General features: G+C 34.7%; 1 long non-coding RNA gene across 3 annotated transcripts in view; it reads left to right on the top strand.

The window, feature by feature from the left end:
- Positions 1–14,444, top strand: part of LOC145530204 (uncharacterized) — a 358,605-nt gene that overhangs the window by 210,546 nt on the left and 133,615 nt on the right. The window lies entirely within an intron of this gene.

Genomic DNA, 14,444 nt, shown 5'->3' with positions numbered 1-14,444 from the left:
TAAAAATTTGTAATGGTTACAAATTTCAGTTCTGCAAAGTTACTTTAAAAGGCTTCCAAATGTAAAAATACAGCAGTCTACATTTTTTCATTTGAAAATAATTGGTTCTTTAAAGCTGGAGCTTTTGTGCAAAGAATAAGTATTAGGTTTGCAAACAAAGCTTTCAAATGATATCTGGAGCTAAATTATCAGCATTCACCAAACACTTGAGTGTTTGATAAATTTAAGAAGAAAAATGAAATGATTTTTGTAACTCTTTCCAAAGTATCAATTTGACGGTTAGCCAGAAGGTAGCTTCAGCAATTTTTGCCAGAAAAGGGAGAAAGTATGAAAGACAGAGAGAGAACATTAAAGTTAGCTTTTTTCTTTCTTCTTTAAAGAAAGAAAAGAAGTGTAGCCCATGAAATAGGAGATCACTAAAGATGAAGGGAAGCAGAAGCTTATCAATTACTTTTTCAACATGTTATGAAAAGGCTGTTTGTGGCATACTTTGGTAAGAAGAGAGTGCCTGGAAACTCCTGGTGTGTAAGAAGAAGAACCCAAAGTTTGTAAGGGATGGCAAATATAGTTGGGGGTGCACTGAGAAGCAATCATTGCCCAGGATGCCAAAGGTGCACACAAGTAGGGGAGGTGCTGTGACCAGTGAGGGGGTAAGGTACCTTCTGGGGTGGCTTCTACCTGTCATTAGTAGAATAGAACCCTAGACTCCTTGCCATGCACTGCTTCTGGAAGCAGACTATACGAGCTTCTTCTCATAATCTAATGATCCTCTCCCAGTTCCCTCCAATAACCTGCTTTGGGGATCTAAAAGGGACCTGCTTCCTCATTGGGCTCTTCTTGACCATTACCTGAAGGTAAATTGCTGTAGCCCTACAATGCCTTGGGTATGGTGGCACCTCAAATAGATCTCTTTAGGGCATCCCAAGATCAGTGGTATTTTTTTACAGGGAAACGTATGAGCAGGTGGCATCAGAAGAAATATTCCCCACTCACAAACATACAAATATGCATGTACATTTGTTAAGTATGCGCATTCTCTTAAGTTGTTTTTATAACCTTAGAATTTTCATCATAGAGATGACTTCGTCAAAGTTAATCACAGATGTTTTATAATTTTATTTATCATTATATTGTCTACCCTGGTCACACTGGTGTAAGCAAAATGGCTAAGTATTCCTTAGTTAATATTTATTATAAGTTGTCACTATGTGGCACATTTGAATAATTCTAATAGCATGTTTCAGTATTATAAAGCAGAATTGTTAATATTCTTCTTTCTGGGTTTTCAGAATTAGTGTAACTCTTCATTTCTTTCTGCCACTTATTCCTAAAGCTTGATAAATTAGCTAGCTGACCTCTCAAGTTGCTTTTTAATGTTAATAATGAATTATAACTTGGCAGATGATTATGTGCAATATGGAATCTGCACATTATAAACTAAGTAATGTTAATATAAATAATATTTTAGTGTATGAATAGATTATTTCTAATATAAGCAAATAAGATTATATAATAATTTCTGACTTTTTGTAGATCTACAGAATCAAAATTAAATTAAAAATTGAAAATTCAGGTCACAATATGTACTTTATTTCTGTCTTTATATCCTACTTAGGACACTTCTGAATTTATTCTGCAAATATATTAACATACAGACTTGGGGAAAAGGTCACATTTAAGTTATATGACAATAATGAGAAAGATTCCAAAAATAAGCCTACCTAAGTATCAGCAGATTGGTATTTTTGACCTAGCTTACCTGAGTGTGAGGACTGGCAAATCCAAAATCTGTAGCACAGGCCAGAGCAGGCTAGAAACTCTCAGGCAGGAGCTGATGCTGTAGTATTAGAGGCAGATTTTCTTCTTCCACAGGGAAACCTTGATTTTGCTCTTAAGGCCTTCTATTGATATGACGAGACCCCGTAGATAAAAGGAGTTCCCCAGTGGTTCCGTGGTAAAGAATCCTCCTGCTAATGCAGGAGACATAAGAGATGTGGGTTTGATTCCTGGTTGGAAAAGATCTTCTGAAGGAGTGCATGGCAAAACATTCCAGTATTCTTGCCTGAAGAATCCCATGGACAGAGGAGCCTGGTAGCCTACAGTCGATAGGGTCACAAAGAGCTAGACACGACTGAAACAACTTAGCATGCCTGCATGCACCCAGATAAAAGAAGATGATCTTCTTTACATATGGGCAATTGATTGCAGGTGTTACCCACATCTACAAATTACCTTCATAGCAATACATAAATTAGCATTAAATAACAGGATACCATAGCCTACGCCAGTTGGCACACAAAATGTAACCATCACTGCCCACCCGTTGTCTCCTTGACACCCTTACACATCTTTTAAAATCACACTTAAACTTGAATAAAGACAATAACAGAATCTTATTTCACCTAACATGATACAGGGATTCTGAAACAATGGAAAACCATCTAACAATTTTCCCAAGAGAGGATTCAAAGTCCTTGTGTGATGTTTACTTCTTACTGATAACTTGTAACTTAAAAATACCATCAATTACTTTAATTATTAGTAATGAATGTGTGTTAGATTATAAGGGGATGATAAAATAGGGAAGGAGTCAGAAATGCTTGCTGTATACACACAGATATATTCATAATAAATATATTTATATTCATAAGGAAGAAATACTCTTTAATAGTCCTCATCCTTCAGCTGCTTAGTTACATGGTTGTAACTTGTATTTATTAAGTATGTTCTTTCAGTACACATTCCATATTTTCTTTGTCTTCAGTGAGTACCTCTGTTGGTCATTGATCTTTGTGTAGTCCAGTAACCAAAACTTATTCCTCATAGATACGGGTCATTTATGTAATCCTGCCCAAATTGTTTATTGTAATTCTCCACCGACTTTAAAGTCAGAATTTATTGTCAGCATTGGTAATTAAAGTGTGATCATCTGCATCACCTTCATAAAATTGTGTCAAGATAAAGTATAATTTATAACCCAGCAATTTCATGATAATGTGGTATATGTACCTGAAGTCTATTTTTAAAATATGTAATGATAAATGTATGTTTATTTGTAGAGGCAAAGCTCATTTCATTGCAGTTTGTTTTATTGAGCTTTACAGATTAGTGTTTTTTGACAAATTGAAGGTTTGCATCAATCTAGTCTATCAGCATCATTTTTTCAAAAGCATTTGCTCACTTCATATCTCTGTGTCACACTTTGGTAATTCTCACAATATTTCAAAATATTGTGATCAAAATATTGTGGATCACTGACCTGTGATCAGAATAAGTTGATGTTACTACTATGATTCTGGAGAAGGAAATGGCAACCCACTCCAGTGTTCTTGCCTGGAGAATCCCAGGGATGGTGGAGCCTGTTGGGCTGCCGTCTGTGGGGTCGCACAGAGTCGGACACGACTGAAGCGACTTAGCAGCAGCAGCAACAACTAGTATGATTCACTGATGGCTCTGATGGCAGTTACCATTTTTGAAGTAGTAAGGTATTTTTAAATTAAGGAATGTAGATTGTGTTTTTATACATAATGGTATTGCACACTTAGTAGACTGCAACTTTTATATGCACTGGGAAACCAGATATGTTATGTGACTTTCTTTATTGTGATTTTCACTTTATAGTGTTGGAAACAAATGTGCAGTATCTTCCATGTATGTCTGTACATGACTTTTGATTGTAGTAATGAATTACTATCTCAGCATTTTAGAAACAAAACGATTACCACAAATTATCACATTAAAAAGATTAAGGTCCATAGAAGCTTGACAAATTAGTTGGTAAGTTTCCATACTAAAATATTCTTACATCACATGCAAGTCTTTTGGGGGAGAAAAAATAATACAAAAATATTAACATACTTAATGCTAATTTTGTTAACTTATAACCTATAACCCCTGAAAGTGGAGTTGTGCTGGTTATTTGCCTGTTCCTCTTACACTATGGATAGTGGGTGCTTGCTGCCTCAGTGTTCTATCTTAATTACTGCTTTCCAACAAAAGTGTAACCAATTCCCTGTGTTTGAGTCATTAAAAGGAAAACTAGACATGGACTTATTCAATACTAATCAGTGCTTGACCAGGGATATTTTATTTTTAAACCTAACCTAGTATTTATTTTTTTTCTTCATGAAGACATTTTTGTTAATGAGAGATACGTATTTATATGGTGTAGTAATTTTAATATAAAAAGAGATATTTAGATTTTTCATCATTACAATAAAATAAATAATAACATATGTTATCATATATCCACACTGTATAGATCTCACTAAGCAATTCATCATAGCATTTTAAACATTTCTTTCCTGCCTCCATCAGTGCTGACATTCCATAAGGTAGCTGATCTTGACAGTTCCCCATGTTCCTCTGACTGTTCTTGCTTTTCACTCCCTTTTGGAATGTCCTTTCTCTTGTACTTGTTGACCCTTCTTAAACTTAAAGGAAGCTAGCCTGAGGCCTGAACATGAGGCTTCAACTTTGATTTATGTTTTGTGAAACTAAAAAGACATTTTAGTACCCTTTCCTGCAAAATGTCCATTTTTCCTTTAATTATATGTTTCCAGAAATGATCATAATTACTAAACGTATAGTGTACATAAGACAGAAACAAGGACTTATTTATTCATATGTTTCAATCCCTGAAATTACTTAGCATGGTATTTTATGTATTAATTGAGTTTGATTGAATAATACAAATATATATTAATAAATGTAAAATCCCCCTTGAAAGAAATATTTTAGAAACCAGATGGCCTATATTGCCAACAATACCTGCATGCAAAATACAGTATTATTTGTACTAAACATGAGAATAAACAAAAATCAACTAATTAAGATCAGTATATAAGTAAATAATAATGAAATTTTTAGCTAAATTTTAATTTATTCAGCTTTCTGTAATTATGAAAAGAAGTTGAAAGTCACAAAATACACTTAAAAATAAAAATTGATGGCTTTAATTTAATATTGAATACCTTTAGTAGACAGTTTTATAATCATAAAATGTTTTGTATTTATAAAATAATCAGTACAAGAAAACCTTAAATAAAATATCATAAGAAAATATCATTAAAATTTAAGCAAAATAATATATTTACATTTTGACCAATTAGTATTTTAGGTTTTTATTTATAGGAACCATAGTTTTACCTAAGTCTTTGCCTTTTTTTTTGGACTGGTATATTTTTTTTTTGTTCAGATGGATGTCATCTAGCACCACCCACTTCTAATGTGTTACAATGATATTTTAAAATTTGTTAGAGTATGCAATATTTAGAAAATGCCTTTCCTCTCAGATAAAGACTTAAGTTTTTCCATAGAGACATCAACTTTAATAATATATTTAATTAATTTGCTATTTTTCTGTGTGGCTAGTTTTCCCCCACAACTTTTTTCACTGAGGAGATGGTGACTCAACAGTAAGCAGTCTGCCTGCAATAGGAGACCTGGGTTCAATCATTGGGTTGAGAAGATCCCTGGAGAAGGAAATGACAACCCATGCCAGTATTCTTGCCTGGAAAATCCCATGAAGGAAGTAGTCTGGAAGGCTATAGTCCATGAGGTTGCAAAGAGTGGGACACAACTGAGCGACTTCACTTTATGTTTATTAAGTTTCTAGTTCATTCAACAGATATTAGTACTTACTGACCAGATAGAGCAGAGGTACTAGTATTTCAGTGACAAATTAAAAGAGCCTACTCCCACATTTGCCTTACAAAATTTGGGGATCTAGATGTTAAACAAATGAATGTATAGTTAAACATGTAATTTTAACTGTGATAAAGGTACTGAAAAAAAATCACATGTAAAAATTTCCAGTGCAGAGTATTTTAGAATCAAAGAATAGTGCTTAGCACAACATGTGTAGCCAATAATTATTTTCAAAGAAATGATTATAAAAGGCAGGATGCTCTTTGACTTCAAAATAGTATTAAACCCAATCTCTTTTCATTAGGGGAACACACAGTTCTTCTATGGAAACAATATTTGTATAAAATTAAAGAACAGTTAGGGATATTATATATCAAAACAGTAGCAAAATGTGCCCATATGACATTTCCCAAAAGTCAGTTCCACATGAATTATTCTGAAAGTAATTCCTCTGGCATTTATAAGATGAGGAGCTATTGTTCAAGTGGAAGGGTTGAAGAATTGCTTGATCCAAACATTGGGGTATTTGAGTTGGAAGTTGATGGCAGACAATTATTTATTAAAGTGGAAAGGACATTATTGTGGCCATTTAGGACCGGTGAAATACAGGAAAGGGAAAGTAAAGATAAATTGAGCAAATAGAGTTAAACCATAAAAGTGAGAGAAGTAAAAGGATAATTTTTCATTTTGCTGCTCCAGCTTGTAGCAAGATTGTCTAATAAATTAAAAGCATCTGTAGCATAAGTAAATTAATCATTTTTACATAGCAGTGAATATTACCTGTGAAAGCATAGCATTGTGAACTGGAATATTTGGGCCTCTCCAAATTCCTGTCTTGAAATCTTAACCCCCAAGGTGATGATATCAAAATGTGGAGTCTTTGGGATGTGTAGAGGTCTCATAAGTGGGACCAAAAGAGACTCCAAAGAACTCTATCATCTTTCCCACCCTGCAAAGACACAGTGATGGCAGACTACGTGTGAGAAGCAGATTTCTTCCATTGTTGCTGTTCAGTTGCTAAATTGAGTCCTCCGACTCCTTGCAACCTGATGGACTGCAGGAGGCAGTCTTCCATTAAGACAAGCTATTTGACAAGCATCAAAAGGGCAAAAATAATTTATTGGAGAAGGATCGTACATCTTCTATTTATATGTACAAGGTGGTAGCAAATAGTAAAATAAACAACTAGACTTATGAAAATAAAATTTATGAAGGCCCTGTACTTTAAAGTGTCAATGAAAATACAAGACTGAAAAGCACTGAAAATAATCTATCAACTATAACTAAAAACTCTTGGAGAGCAATGAACAATAAGAATGAGATTAAATAGACAACGAGCAGCTAGGAAGAGAGTAGAAGATTTCCAAACCATAGCTGTTTACAGAACAGTTACAGAATCAACTCTGAGAATTACAATATTATTATATCTTCTACATAACCATATATAGTTTATTTTGTAAATCCTCAACCTAAATGAAAAATAATGGTTTTACAAAGTTTCAAATTAAAAATAAATAAGAATATAATTTAATTAAATATATATATAAAGGGTGGGTCACATAGTTTCTAAAACAGTTCCTATTTAAGCCATGTACACAGCAATGCTTATATTGCGGTTTTTAAAAAGGCAGATTGTACTTTGTAGAGAGGCTACATTTTGGTGTAGAGACATACAAGTTTATCCTATGTATGTCATCCTGGAAAATTCTTTATTTTTTTTTGTGAACCTCAATGTCCTCAAATTAGAGATTTTTGAAATTAATATCATAACATATATTCTTCAGAGGATCATATTCCATAGTTTATTTTATCCTGACACAGAGTGTATACTTATATTGAAGTATGATACATTGGGTGCAGAAGCCAAATAAAGGATAAATAGAAAATAATTTTGGAAAGAAGCAGAACCTGCTTTAGTTTTTGAGTTTAGACTCACTCTTGCACAAGATTAATATCACTTTCAAAAAGAAAATTGTGATTTTTGTCATTCTAGACCACTACTTCTTAGGGTCAAAGTTGATTTTAACACATCCTGTTCAGCATTTATAGAAAAGTTAAATAGATAGATAAATAGACAGACAGAGATAGAACACTCAGTGTAGTGTCATTTCTAGGCCCAAGGTCAAACTGAGATGTTCTACCTATCAGATAATACTTGTCAATCATTCTAACATAGCAGTGGTCTTTTATACTGCCCAGGTCATGGCTTAACATGTTTTCAGGTTTTTAACTTTACTCAATTTTTGTAGTATAGTTTTAATTTTCAGAGCTACTAATGAATCTCAGGGAAAAAATAAATATGCTTCTTTGTGATGTTCAAATTTTCAAAACTGTTTTCAAGGAAATGATCTTTAATGATTATATAATCATTATAATTTTTTAAACATTATATCTGCCTGTCTGTAATGCAGGGGACCTGGGTTCAATCCCTGGCTTGGGAAGATCCCCTGGAAGAGGTCATGGCAACCCACTCCAGTATTCTTGCCTGGAGAATCTCCATGGACAGAGGAGCCTGGTGAGCTACAGTCCATGGGGTCACAGAGAGTTGGATACAGCTGAGCAACTAAGCTCAGATACTGGATTACATGTAAACCATTAACAGCAAAGGAAAATATTTTTCAGTCTTCTTCAATAATTAATTTTTGTTCCTAAGATTTTAATGTGCCAAAATAATTTTGCTTCTGTTTACATACTTACAAATTTGAATCATATATTTTTCATAAAGGTCTTATGGGAAAACTGCTCCATTAAAATAAAAGCTAAATCCATAAAACCTAATTAGAAAATAATTACCAAGAATGCAAAGTAAGAAATGTTTCAGGTTTTTAAAAATGTTTCGTCTGTATAAATCTTCCATTTGGTTATGAATTTTTTTGAGGGATTCAATATGTAATGTGGATTCAGTACATCTAATAAAACTCTGGAGTCTATTTCTTCTTTAAATGAGACTGACTCCAGTTGCATTCACTTGAGAGTATGCCCTCATTCATATTCCACTGGGGAAACAGAAGGAAGTACATCAGAGAGAATCTCTTTCTGTTCGTTACAAAAACTCATGCATTTTGATAATAAACTGGATAAACCTTTTAATTTTGACAAGCTAAATTCATCTCCATTGCCAAGGAAATCTTATTTCAATTTGTATATGAGGATAACATTATGAAAAACCAATCATACAAAACAACATACAAATAAAAGAAAATATGGTGTCTTAACTTACAAAACACCTGAAGTAGCAAATTCAGAGGTGTGGTAATGCCAATACTTTGGAACATTTTTAAAAGACTATCTTACATTCAGTGAAAAATAATTTTGATATTTTTCAGATTTTTAAACGTGAAAAGAATGGATGAGTTGTTCACCATTTTTTCAGAGTTTGAGATTGCCTCACAGAAGATCATGATAAATGTATAAACGTTGTAAGGAAAAGCTGACTTCACATGGCCTTTCCTTTCCTACTATGCACAATAGAGGGTGAGGGTGGTAGAGAAAGATCTGTCTCTCTTCCTGTTCATAGAGGGCCACTAATCCCATCATGAGGGCCCCAACCGCATGATGGGATTAGTGATTTAATGACCCGATTTAACCCTGATGACCTCCCAAAGGCCCCAGCTTGAAATACCATCGCACTGATGATTAGGGCTTCCACATAAGAATTTGAGGGGGACATACACAGTCAGTCTATATTAAGTCTTCAAAAGATTGGGCTAAAGGATATATGGCAAGTATCCCTGTATTCTAAAATGAAATACTAGGTACTCTTTAGGGATTTAAGAAAGAAGTGGTCAAACTTTATGTATATTTAAGCACAATTTTCATAATTATTTCTATCCTTAGTCTGCCTTCCTATTGAGAGTATAAAAGGGTTGCAGTTAAAGAGGAAAGAAAAAAAAAGTACACTTAAAAAGAAAAATTAGGTGTTCCCTGTGTCATTTTCCTTCTCAGGCCTGTGGAATGGACAGACAGGGCATCTCTCACCACCTGACAAATAGCCCTCAGGTGTGGGAAGAGTAACACTATTCAACTTTTGTATGAGTAACCTGAGGTATTCATACCTTCCTGAGATTTCAAAGCAGAAAGAAAGGAAAGACTTCATTGGAAGCTAGCTCCACTTGTATAATTTTGGATTGTTTCTTATATACCAGATGTGTGGGTTTCACAGAGAGAGCCAGGCTGAGGACATTTAAAGTGGTAATTCGGAGGATTGTACAGAAGAGACAAAGGTGAGCCTCCGGGTATCCATGCACTGAGAAAATCATCAGCAGTCAGCCTAAGAAAATACATTGCTTTAGTCAAGAAAATGGAATTTTGATATTCTCTGAGCAGTCATGTTTTAAGTTAAGAATCTTAAAATGTTCCCTAATATGGAGTTATTTTTGGACAGATTCCAAACCCCAAGGGAGCCAAAATTAAATCATTGTACACCTAGGTGAATAAAAATGTTTCTGCCCTTTACATTTTCTTTCTAACTTCCTCTTTCATTGTTTCCCCAGGGAGGTTTTACTTCATGCTTAATAAGCAAAGGAGAAAAGTAAATGAGCAAAGTAGGGAAAGAGAAAAAAGTCTCCCAAACATCAATTCCCTATTTATATCTCCAGCTGAAAGTAGGCTCAAGTTAGTGAAATGAAAAATATTTACTTTAAATATAATTTAGTTTCACTATTACACAGGATAATTTAATTATTGATAACAAATCTGAGGCTGAAAGTGACTAAGGAGTTTTGATTTGGTATTGAGAAACCACAAAAGTAATGAAAAATTTCTTGAATTTTATCAAGAGAATGGAAACAAATAGCCCCTCAGAATGGGTTATTCAAGAAGATGATGGGTTTATTCAAAAGATAATATTTTTTCTTGTATCCTGTAGAGTCCCCTTCTGTCTAAATCTTGACTGGCATAAAATGAAGAATATTGCACAGAATCTCTGATATAATAAGTCTGAATATTATATAATTAAAATTCACCTAAATAGCAAGTGGTGATGTTGTGGATGGAATAATAGTTTGAGTAAATCAAAATTTCCCTTAATTTCTCATATTATTCTCTCTCCCAGAAGCTTAGATCTAATTACTGAACTTAACTGAAGTATTATTCATATATATTTTTTGCTGTTTTGTCACTGAGTTATGTCCAAATCTTTTGTGACCCTATGGACTACAGCCTGCCAGGCTTCTCTGTCCATGGGATTTGCCAGGCAGAAACATTGTCATGGGTTGCCATTTCCTTCTCCAGGGGATATTCCGGACCCACAGATCAAAACCAAGTCTCTTGAGTCTATCCTGTTGGAAGGCAGATTCTTGACCACTGAGCCACAAGGGAAGGCTATTCATATGTAACAAGTTTATTCATTTATATTAAAGTTTAGTCTTTACAACAGCTGGTATAGGTGAGGAAACAGAGACAAGGGAAATTAAGTGTGATGGCAAAAATTAGAGGTAATAAGTATCAGAGCCAGGATTTGAGCAGTGGATGTGTAGATTCATAACTTTATTTTAAATGCCATGCTTTATTGTTTCATTTATGATGTCAAATAATCTGGAGTGGCTGAACAACAAATTCCCATTGTCCATGCATGGAAATTACTCATTCAGCCTGCTTAATTTCATCACACAATTTGAATTCAGCTGTACTATATTAGGAAGATCTCCTAACAAACTCATCAGCAATTCCTGACAATGAATAATATTTCACGTATAGATCATCCTCAGAAAAATACTATATTTTTCAAATTCTCAGTGTCCTCACACTTTTATTGTTGATCTGGCATAGGTTCAAGTATTTAGTTAAATTATCCATAAAAAGTGGTGGGGTCACTCACCTAGAGCCAGATATGCTGGAGTGTGAAGTCAGGTGGGCATTAGGAATCATTACCTTGAGCAAAGCTAGTGGAGGTGATGGAATTCCAGCTGAACTATTTCAAATCCTAAAAGATGATGCTATTAAAGTGCAGCACTCAATAATCCAGCAAATTTGGAAAACTCAGCAGTGGCCACAGGACTGGAAAAGGTCAGTTTTCATTCTAGTCTGAAGGAAAGGCAATGCCAAAAATGTTCAAACTACTGCACAATTGCACTCATCTCACACGCTAGCAAAGTAATGCTCAAAATCCTTCAAGCTGGGCTTCAACAGTATGTAAACCAAGAAATTCCAGATGTACCAGCTGGATTTAGAAAAGTCAGAGGAACACAGATCAAATTGCCAACATCTGCTGGGCCATCAAAAAAGCAAGAGTTCCAGGAAAACATCTATTTCTGCTTTATTGACTATGCCAAAGCCTTTGACTGTGTGGCTCACAATAAACTGTGGAAAATTCTGAAAAAGATGGGCATACCAGACCACCTGACCTCCCTCCTGTGAAACCTGTTTGCATGTCAAGAAGCAACAGTTAGAACCAAACATGAAACGATGGACTGGTACAAAATTGAGAAAGGAGTACATCAAGTCTGTATATTGTCACCCTGCCTATTTAACTTATATACAGAGTACATCAAGTGAATTGCCTGGCTGGAAAAGCACAAGCTGGAATCAAGATAGTAGGAGAAATATCAACAACCTCATACATGCAGATGATGCCACCCTTATGGCAGAAAGTGAAGAGGAACTAAAGAGCCTCTTGATGAGGATGAAAGAGAAGAGTGAAAAAGCTGGCTTAAAACTCAACATTTAAAAAACAATGATCATGGCATTCGGTCCCATCACTTCATGGCAAATAGATGGATAGAGTGGAAACAGTGGTGGATTTAATTTTGGGGGCTCCAGATCACTGTGGATGATGACTGTAGCCATGAAATTAAAAAAGAGACAAACAAATACTTGCTCCTTGGAAGAAAAGCTATGACAAATTAGTAGACAGTGTATTAAAAAGCAGAGACATCACTTTGTCAACAAAATCCATATAATCAAAACTATGGTTTTCCAGTAGTCATGTACAGATGTGAGAGTTGGACCATAAAGAAGGCTGAGCACTGAAGAATTGATATTTTTGAACTGTGGTGTTGGAGAAGACTCTTGAGAGACCCTTGGACTGCAGAGAAGTCAAACCAGTCAATCCTAAAGGAAATCAACCCTGAATATTCTTTGGAAGGACTGATGCTATAGCTGAGGCTCCAACTTCAGCCACCTGATGCACAGAGAAGACTCTTTGGAAAAGATCTTGATGCTGGGAAAGATTGAGGGCAGGAGAAGAAGGGAGCGACAGAGAATGAGATAGTTGGATGGCATCACCGACTCAGTGGACATAAGTTTGAGCAAACTCTGGGAGATAGTGAAGGATGGGGAAGCCTGGCGTGTTTCAGTCCATGGGTTCACAAAGAGTCAGACACGACTGAGTGAACAAACAACAATCTATCAAAGTAGTTTTCGTCATTTCCTTATAGTTTTAAAATTATATAATTGTTGAGAAAAGTTATTCATTACTTAAAACTTGAAATATTAAAGCATTATTAAAAATTGTCCCTTTTACATCTGAAAGGTTTCAGGAAATGCATTTTACTTGAATTCTTGACTGGCCGACATTAAAACTCTTGATTCGTGTTTGAATTTGATGTGTTGTCAGCATCTTTAAAGAAAATGAGATATTCAATATACATCTTCGATAGGCCGATTGTCACCAAAGATGTGCACATTCTAGTCTCCAGCACTGTACCTTCAAATATTTTAGCATCACACGGGAAAATGAAATCAAGTTAAACAAAGAAAAATCCAAAGTGACCACCCACATTTTCCAGAAGATCGGTGCTATCATTAACAGATCTTAGCAGAAGGAAAAAGAGGGGAAGGTTTAACTGCTTGTGAAGATTGGGACATACAGATTTTAATTTTTGTACGGAAACCATATTGCAACTTTAATAATGATGTTTAAAGTTTCTTTAATGTTGTTGTTACTAATAGTCAACAGAAAACTTATGGAAGTTTCTGAGTTTTCAACCAGAAATTTACTACCAGGAAGGAAAGGAGGAGAAATTTACTACACATATATTTAAAGAATGACTAGAAAAAAAAATGAAAATGTTTGCATTTGATTAAATCATTAATTATGTCTGTTTTACATCATACAATTAAGTAAAAAGTAGATGAACAAGTAAAAAATAAGTTTAAAATATTTCTTATTCCATAGGATTAACTAGTACTCTGGATTTTGTTTTCAGCTTTTTCTCACATTTTGTAGTAGTGTTAGGTATGTAGGGGGAGTTTGTAATTTCCTTGGTTCTGTCTCGCTGCAGCAAAAATTTGAAGCAATGGATGAATGGGTGTTACAACTCAGTTTCATTTAGAAAGTAAAGGAAAATACACCCTTGAGGAGTGAGGGGGGCCGACCCAAAAGAGGAGTGGCCTCAATCCTTCTAGGCTTCCTCCTTTTTATACATTTGTCTCCTTCCCCCTGAGCCTGCCCTATGTAAATTGGGCTAGCCAGGAGGGCTGTTTGTTTTACCTGAGGTCCTCACTCTGGTTCTGGGACATTCCTTTGTTCTATTTTCACAGGCTTTTCCCTTCTTTGTCTTTTAGCCACCACAATTTTGGACTCTTTGTTCCTATTCTAACTACCTAACAGGTATATGTGTGTTTCCACAAAGGGTACATTCTTTAATTTTGTATGTTTTGAAAGTTATATAGATGCTATCCTGAGTTCCATTACTTCCTTTTCTCTACACAACATTTTGTTTTTGATGTTGAGCTATAGTGGTAGCTGAATTTGTGGTTCATTTATTTTTACGAATATTTTTTATTATATTGCTTAGTTGCACCAGAATTTATTTAATCTTTCTAATGTTAATGAAGGTTTGAAGAGTTTTTTT

The sequence above is a fragment of the Giraffa tippelskirchi genome, chromosome 12 (genome assembly GCF_054371585.1).
Source record: "Giraffa tippelskirchi isolate mGirTip1 chromosome 12, T2T-mGirTip1v1.2.pri, whole genome shotgun sequence".
Taxonomy (NCBI): domain Eukaryota; kingdom Metazoa; phylum Chordata; class Mammalia; order Artiodactyla; family Giraffidae; genus Giraffa; species Giraffa tippelskirchi.
The sequence above is the reverse complement of the archived record's forward strand: the minus strand, read 5'-3'. Positions and strand labels throughout refer to the sequence as shown.